A 9,198-nucleotide genomic window follows, 5' to 3' on the forward strand; every position below is an offset into this window, starting at 1 on the left:
AATCATTATTTTTATATTATTAGATGTATTCAGTTTTAATCTTTTTTTTTTTTTTTTTTTTTTGGATATTTCAAGCAAAAACCCCTTCAAAAAGGGAGAGTTTATCCCTATATAAGTCCAAAATTCCATTCATAATGGCCTTTCAAAAAGTCCTGAAATGTCTTAAATTTAACTTGGTGAAACCTGCAGAAACTATAAGTGCTGTTGGATTTAAATAGTTTTTGTCTTGCGTTTACATTAATTTTACTTTTGATTAGGCAAAATTACAAGTATCAGTCTTTTAAATGCGATTAATCGCGATTAATCACGGTTAAATTTTTTTTTAAAGTGTGATTAATTAATTAATTATCTCTCTCTCTCTCTCTCTCTCTCTCTCTCTCTCTCTATATATATATATATATATATATATATATATATATATATATATATATATATATATATAGTGCTCAGCATATAAATATAAAGCATCTAAATTACATTCATATTTTTTATAGGAAGCCATGCAATATTATATTTGTGCATATACGTTAGATTAGTCAGTACTGAAGCCAAATCTGGAGCTTATCTAACAAAATAACTTGCAATAACAGTTCAAAAAGTAGCACACCCAAATTTAAGTTATAGAAAAATTTTTAATACAAATAAAAAAAAAAAGAGTAAAAATCAAGAAGACCAAAAAATTTAGTTGAAATTTAGCAATATTTTGGTTGAATTTAATTGTATTCTCTTTCAATTTCTAAATATTTTTGGTGACTAAAATATAATTTTAAGAAATATATCTGTTTAATAAATCTGTGTTTTTTAAATGGACCTAATACACTGCCTATTCACTGAGAAATGGATTAAAATATTCATTTTTAAAATGAGCCGTACTCATTTATGCTGAGCACTGTACTCACTTTATATACGCACATGCATTTATGTATTTGAGAAAATCTTTAGTTATATTTAGAATTAAAATGTTCATGTTTATATAGGCTATAAATTACATAACTAAAATTAAAAAAATATTTATATTTAATATTAAATGGTTACCTTGAAAACAAAGTTATAGAACAATCTTTAAAACAACTAAGTTGCACTTTAATAATCGATATGTAATGATTGTCTTAGAGATGAATACATCTGCATTCCTTTATCTAAACGTTGTTGTGTGCTGCAGTTTGTGGTATTAGTTTCAAATCCCCCAACAACTAATTTAAGCCCAAAGATCGAGATTTCAATAACGGTCTTCTTCCTCAAGGGGGGAAGTGTGATGATAATCTGGAAATATGAAAAGAGCAGCGCGTCAGCAGCGCTCGGATGCCTTTGCCAGAGAGCAGGAGAGCTCGGGCTTTGAAGTGTGAGTTAGTGGCGGCTGAGTGCACTAGATAGGGCACTCACTGGCAGCCCCTGGAGGAAGCGCGATCTGAATCACTGCGTGTGTGTTTCAGAGCCGGAGAGCAGATGCAGCAGGAAGTCAGTTGCTGACTCCAGACACTTTGAGCTCACTTCATAACAGCGACCACACGGCTTTTACTCGTTCACTGTGGCTTCAACCACATGTTGCATAAAGTCGATTCCCTTGCGAATATATCAGCGCATCACTTAAGTGTTCATTCAGTCTGCGCCTCAGCTGGCTTTTAAAGGTCAATGTGCAAAATTTGCTCCGATTTTGTCAGATCCAGATGAAAAATAATGCTTATAGGGAGAGATCTCCCGAATTCTGTCATTTTGAGGGGGGTTTTATTCTGTTGAACAGAAAAGAAGATATTTTGAAGAATGATTGAAAGGGATAACTATTGACATCCATAGTTTGTTTTTCCTACCATGGAAGCCAGTGGTTTTAGCTTTCTTCAAATTATATTTTGTGTGTGTGTGTGTGTGTGTGTGTGTGTGTGTGTGTGTGTGTGTGTGTGTGTGTGTGTGTGTGTGTGTTTAACAACATAAAGCAACTCACAAATGTTTGGGACCACTCATAAAATTATGATGGAATTTTCATTTTTGTGTGAGCTAGGCTTTTAAGTTCAAGAAGTTGCTAAAATGGACTTGCAGTTGCTTATTTTTCATGAATAATTGTTTTATTTGATGCAAAATTTGCTTAAAGAACCAAAAGTAAAAATACCTTAGCAAACTCATATCAGTGGACAAATTGCAACCTCCTGTTTTATACTTGTTGATATTTGGCTCAAAGATTTTTTTACTGTAATTTATTTCTTCTTTTATTGCTTATAATGCAGTAATCTTTGGCCAGCAGAACTCGTAAAACACATTTACTTGATCTGAACCTTTAATACCCATGGAAACTTTCTGTTCTCAAAAAACTGGTTAACATCTGTGGAAAAATTGCCCCCCTTCCCTCCCTCCCCAACATTAATGAAAACTTTTCCCCAAAAAAATCTCTAACATCCATGAAAAAATTTCAATGAAGGTCTATTATGATGGAAACAAAAGTTATTTAGAACATCAAACCCTGTAAAATGAATGGATGATAATCTGACACTGGGGTTAAAACTATAACTGGAGGCTCGTCCGGGATTAAAGCAGGATTACCTATAGGAGAAACAAGGACAGGAGGAAACACTGCAGCACAAAGGTGAGTAACTATTGACATTCATAGTGTTGTTTTTTTCTACTAGTAAGCCAATGGTTTCTTCAAAATATCTGTGTGTGTGTGTGTGTGTGTGTGTGTGTGTGTGTTTAACAACATAAAGCAACACATAAAGGTTTGGTTGCGGATGATAGAATTATAATGGAATTTAAATTTTTGTGTGAATTATCCCTTTATGATCAAGAAGTCGTCAAAATGACCCTGAAGTTGCTTTTACTTTTTATGAATATCGTTTTTATTTGATGCACAATTGGCTTTAAATAAAGAACCAAAAATAAAAATACCTTTCCAAAGTCATTCCAATGGACAAAATGCAACCTCCTGTTTTATTTGTGTAAATATTTGACTTAAAGATTCCTTACTATTGATTTTTTCTCCTTTTTTGCTCATAATGTAGTAATCTTTAGCCAGCGGAACCCGTAAAACACATTTACTTGATCTGAAGAAACAATGAATTATTACAAAGATTTAGCTTCACCACAGTTTGACAAAACTCTGGTTTATCCTATTAATTGTGGTATAACTTGATTCTACATGCATATTACGAGTCTAAATTGTCATTGAGGTTTCCATGAAGAATCTTTAATCTCCATGGAAACTTTCTGTTCTCAAAAAAATTGGTTAACATCTGTGAAAAAAAAATGCCCCTCTTCCCTTTCTCCCCAAAAATGTGACATTCATGGAAACTTTTTCCCCCCAAAAAACTTTAATATCCATTAAACATGTTAGTCCCAATGACGGTTTATTATGGTGGAAACAAAAGTTATTTAGAACATCAAAACCTGTAAAATGGCTGGATGATAATCTGTTTAATTATCATTTAATTTATTTACATTTGTGTTTCAACCATAATCTGAGACACTGTGGTCGAAACAAACTGGGGGCTCGTCCAGAATTAAAGTATGGTTACTTATAGGAGAAACAGGACAGGAGGAAACACTGCAGCACAAAGGTGAGTAACTCTTGACATCCAATGTTTTTGTTTTTCCTACTATGTAAACAAATGGTTTCAGCTTTCTTTAAAATATCTTTGTGTGTGTGTTTAACAGCACAAAGAAACTCATAAATGTTTGGGACCACTTGTGCATGATAACATCATAATGGAATTTTAATTCTTGTGTAAACAATCCCTTTAAAATCAAGAAGTCGTCAAAATGAACTTGTAGCTGTTTACTTTTCATGAATATTTGTTTCATTTGATGCAAATTTGCTTAAATTAAAGAACCAAAAATAAAAATTCCATGCCAAACTCATACCAGTGGACAAAATGCAAACTCCTGTTTAGTTCTTGCTGATATTTGGCTTAAAGATTCCTTGTACTGAATTTTTTTTTCTGCCAGCAGAATCACAAAATTGTAAAACACACAATTATTTGATCTGAACCAACACTGCATCATTACAAAGATTTTGCTGCAATATTTAACCACAGTTTATGACAAAACTCTAGTTTATCCTATAACTTGTGGTATGTAACTTGATTTTCACGCATATAAAGAGTAAATTGGCATTGAGGCTTCCATGAAGAACATTTTATATCAATGTAAACTTTTTGTCCTAAAAAAGGTCAACGTCCATGAACATTTTCACCCCCCCAAAACTTTTAACATTCATGGAAATGTTTTGCCCCCAAATAACTTTTAACATCCATGAAAACTTGTCCCAAAAAAGATCCTTTATCGATGGAAATATTTTGTCTCAGTAAAAGTTCTTTATAGTGTGAAAATAAAATGTCATCTAAAACATCAAAACCTGTAAGATGGTTGAATAATAATAATGTTTTTATTTATCTGGTAATTTATTCACATTTGTTAATTCAACTACAATCCTAGACACTGGCGTCGAAACATAAACGGGGGCTCGTCCGGGATTAAAGCAGGGCTACCTATAGAAGAAACAGGACAGGAAGGGAGAATAAGAGGAAGCACTGCAGCACAAAGGTGAGTAAAACATATTAGTTCTCTAATAAAGCCTCAGACATGACAGTTCTTTAAAGAAAAGATTCTATGGGAACCAAAAATAGCTCTTCTTTGATATCACTGTGAACTTTTTGATTCTGTGAATGATCTCTAATGCATCTGTCATGGGTATTTTTCTTGATGTTTTGTCAAAATGGTTTAGCTGAGAAAAAGTTTTGGTTTGATTTGTGTGGAAAAAAACTTCAATAATAGATGCATAAAAGCATATTTAGATCTATAAAAACTGAGGATGGCTGAATAAAAGAAAGGAATAATGATAATACAATAGCGAGGATTGTATCTCGCACCCCATAACCCAATTCAGCCTGCAGGGGAGATTACAGGTGGCTGATCAAATTTTATTACCAGTTTATTACCCTGCTTTAAAAACATACACAGCATGCTCCAAGACAAATAAAAAATCCTAAAATTCATAGTTTTAGAGATATCATTGTCAGATTTTAAATGAAGCATGAAAAAACTTGTGGCTTCACATGATTGTGTTTTTTACGTTTATATGTCTATATATATATATAGACCATTTTGAGGGATGTAAACAACAACAGTGGTCCTAACGTATTTCCTGTTTTACATTTTTAATTTCTATAGCTTCCGAGAATCTAAAAAGAGCCACATATTGATAAATAATGTTTTGGTAGCTGTTTTAACATTAATTCATGATTGAACTGCCTCATGTTAGAGTTATGAAATAATTTGAAAACAAGCAGAAAAGGTTCATGGGCATCAATGACATCACCACATAGAAATGGTAATATATGTATTCATTCATTTTCTTTTCGGCTTAGTCCCATTATTAATCTGGCGTCCCCACAGCGAAATGAACCGCCAACTTATGCAGCATATGTTTTACACTGCGGATGCAATTCCAGCTGCAACTCATCACTGGGAAACATCCACTCTCATTCACACACTTAAAATATGGACAATTTAGTTTACCCAATTCACTTGCACCACATGGCTTTGGACTGTGGGGGAAACTGGAGCACTCGGAGTGGTATGAATGGTTGAAGACGAAAAAACGTAATACCGGCTTTTGACTGCCACGTTATGAAATTGGTATTTTTATGGAAAATAAAGGAATTGCATTTTTGTGCAATAATGTTGTGATCTAGGAGTGTAGCAGACATTTTAAAAGTAGGGGGACATTTGTATGAGTTCCAAAGGTTTAACCCCCCACCCCCCGGTTGCTACGCCGCTGTTTTTTGTAAAGTTTTATTACTCAAATGTAGATTTGTTACAGTTTCTTCATGTTTCAAAGCATTAAAAATGATTTTGCAACACAAAAAAATTAAAAGTGCTTTAAAAAGATCACTAAACTTTTGTCAGCGTTTATGGATTGAGACCTTGAATATATTTTCATTTGTATTAGTATGATATAAAAATTTATTTGTTATTATTATTATTATTTTGTGCTATTTTGTTTATTATTATATGCTTGATTTCTGAATATTGTGTATGTTAAGAAATAGAGGTTGAAAATACTGGTTATTTGATGGTTAAATAAAGAAGGAAACAATGTTAAGAACTTCATAATTATTTTATAATAATTAACAGATACAAACCAAAGACTATTATACACAAGTCATGTCACTCGTATAGTTACGAATGGGGAAAAGTTGTAAGGGTTAATTTGGCGAAATAAAGCCCGCCTTTGAGTACAGGAGCCAATCATGGATTTCTATATGGCGAATAAAGCCCGCCTTTTAGTACAGGGGCCAATCAGCGATCGCTATAGACCGACGATACTCTGGGAGAGTGGCCCAGTTGTGAGTTTCTACAGATTCTGTATGATTCGGACGTTTAGTGATGAAATTAAAGTTGTTGTTTAATTGTTGTTTAATTTTATTGGTATTTCTTAATATGAAACTAATTAATAAGCTTGCCCAGCAGTTTTTGAGAATTTGATGTTTCCTTATTCAAACGAAATGCCCGAGAGGCGTTTCAAAGATGGCCGCCGAGTGAAATGACTTGTCTTAAAGGGACTTTGCACAAACGACAGATTTTTCTGATTAGATTCTTCTGTACATATTTTGGTCATTAAAAGTTTTTTTTTTGTTCCAAACAAAACATTAAAATATCTATATTTTCATAAATACCAATATTATACATTCATAAGAATGAAGAATTTGATATTTGGTGGAATATCCTTGATTTTCAGTCACAATTTTAATATACCCATATTTAGTTATTTGCTAAAATCAAAATTAAGATAAAACATATTTCTAATGCTTTTGTACTTACTTTTATTTGTAGCTTTTACATTTAGTTATCTTCACTAAAAACATTATTGAAATTTGTTCAAATAATTAATTTAAATAAATTGTAATTAAATCAAATTTGAAAGGACTACCATCTGATCAAAATATTAACATTTTACTCAAACCTAAATTCAGATAAACATAATTTTAAGTGCTTTGTTAACCTTTTTTTATATCAATGTATTTAATATACATAATTTCCAAAGAACTAGGAGGAAAAAAGAGCCCTCTTTGCTTCCTTCAAACAGTTTTTCGATGCTTTCAGTTTTCCACTCATTGTCTTCCATGCTTAATGACTCAAAGTTTCCTTATATTATGCAAATCCTGTCTTTCAGTAACAAACCGCACTTCCATTCCTGTCGCCTGCAGGCCAAAAGCCGAAGCGCCGCTCCATGACCAGACTGATGGAGGCGAACCAGACGCTCTGGAGGAGGGTCAACTCTTGCTGGGCAGAGCCATCGGAAACACTGCCCAGGTCAGATTGGCATCCGGGGGTCCCAAGGGGGCGTCCTGTTCTCGCGGCTGCCAGTGTTGTGAGTGTGTCTTTTGTTTTCGGGTCTCTCCATCCTGATCTTTATAATACTTGGGCTCTGAACGCTTCAGTCTGAGGCCCCTACATCCACACTATCAGCCTGAACGTTAACAGAGTACTATATTTTATGCATAAATGAGCACGTCTCCTTTGAAAATGATGTTTTTGTTTGTGCTGTCAAGGAATTATTTGCAGTTATCATGACCAAACTAAAAGCTTGCATTTACATAATTAATTTGTGTACACCGTATGTGCTTATATAATTTATATGTAATTTATATAATAAACGCATGCATCTATTCATTCATTCATTTTCTTTTCGGCTTAGTCCTTTTATTAATCCGGTGTTGCCACAGTGGAATGAACTGCCAACTTATCCAGCATGTTTTTACGTAGCGGATGCCCTTCCAGCTGCAACCCATCTCTGGGAACATATGCATTTATATTTATTTAGGAAAATGTTTATTATACTTATAAATGAAATATGGAAATCTTAAACAAATTATAATATATTAAATTTATATATGCATAATTATATTTAAAGTTATATGTATTACTTTTAAATACTTTAGTGTTTTATGAATGAATGAATACATCTCATTTGAAAAAAAGTTATATATTATTCAGGGCTGTCAAAATTAGCGCGTGATTGCATGTGATTGATTTAAAATTTTTTAATTCACGTTAAAAAAATAACGCAAACAACGCAGTTTTTATATTTATTTCCGGTTGTGGCTGTTGTGTGTTTTTAGGGACGGCGCATGCATAGACGCAACCTAGGCGACTGCCTTGGGCAGCAGAATAGTGAGTGAACCCCCGGTCTTCACTTTCATCCACTACAAATACCCCCTTAGATCTGATTGCATGATTGTGCTCCATTTATTTATTTATTTTACTACAACTGTTTATTAAGTTAAAGGTTTGATACTGACTTGAACTTGAAGTGGCGATAAGGTCTTAAAATATTCTGAGAAGGTTTTTAAAAAGTCTTAAAAATGTATTGAAATTAACGTTAGGATTCCTGCATATACCCTGAAAGTGATAAAACAACAACAACAAACAAAATGCAAGGGTGAAGGAAGGCCCAACACATCTTTCAGGTGCAAACAAACAAAAATTAGCGGAAGTGCAAAAAATAAAAAGTTAATTCAGCCCTTAAAGGGATACTTTCCTCTTTTTAATTTTCATTTAAAACAGTGCATAAGTAAAGATGTAGCTACTTTTTTTGTTGTTGTTGTTTAAAAGGGAGCGATTGAAGAGTGCAATTTCTTCTTCTAAAAGCTCAAGAGTCCGTTTGAAATGTAATTGAAAATGTACCAAAATATATATCATAATTAGGACAGCATATTATATATTGATGTATATATAGATATTGGAAAAATCGTACATTTTGATGTCAAGTTTTTTTGCGATTAAATATTGCAATATTATTACAATTTCAACACATGACTTAAATAGCTAAGGATTCAGTTATACAGACATTGAATGTAAATATGTAAATTGTAAAAAAGCACTGCAGTCTTCATAGTATATATAATTCAATAAAATTAAAACTCTAATTATTAAACTTACAAATGGTACAATTCCCTGTCTCTAAATGCATTAAATTCTCTTGATATGCTCATACAGTCAAAGGACTTAATAACACATGCAAATGATAAACATTTGCTGCATTATTTATGATAAACATCTTCAATGACTCCACAAATGTCATATTCTGAACTGCAGCTCCTGGTCAAATATAATGCCAATGAAACATTGCAGATTCTGTGGTTTTTTTATTTTTATAAATTTTTTTTTTTAATTAATGCTTAAAGAACAACATTTAGAACAATACAAAAA

Source organism: Danio rerio, chromosome 11 (assembly GCF_052040795.2).
Source record: "Danio rerio strain M-AB ecotype USA chromosome 11, GRCz13ab, whole genome shotgun sequence".
Classification (NCBI taxonomy): domain Eukaryota; kingdom Metazoa; phylum Chordata; class Actinopteri; order Cypriniformes; family Danionidae; genus Danio; species Danio rerio.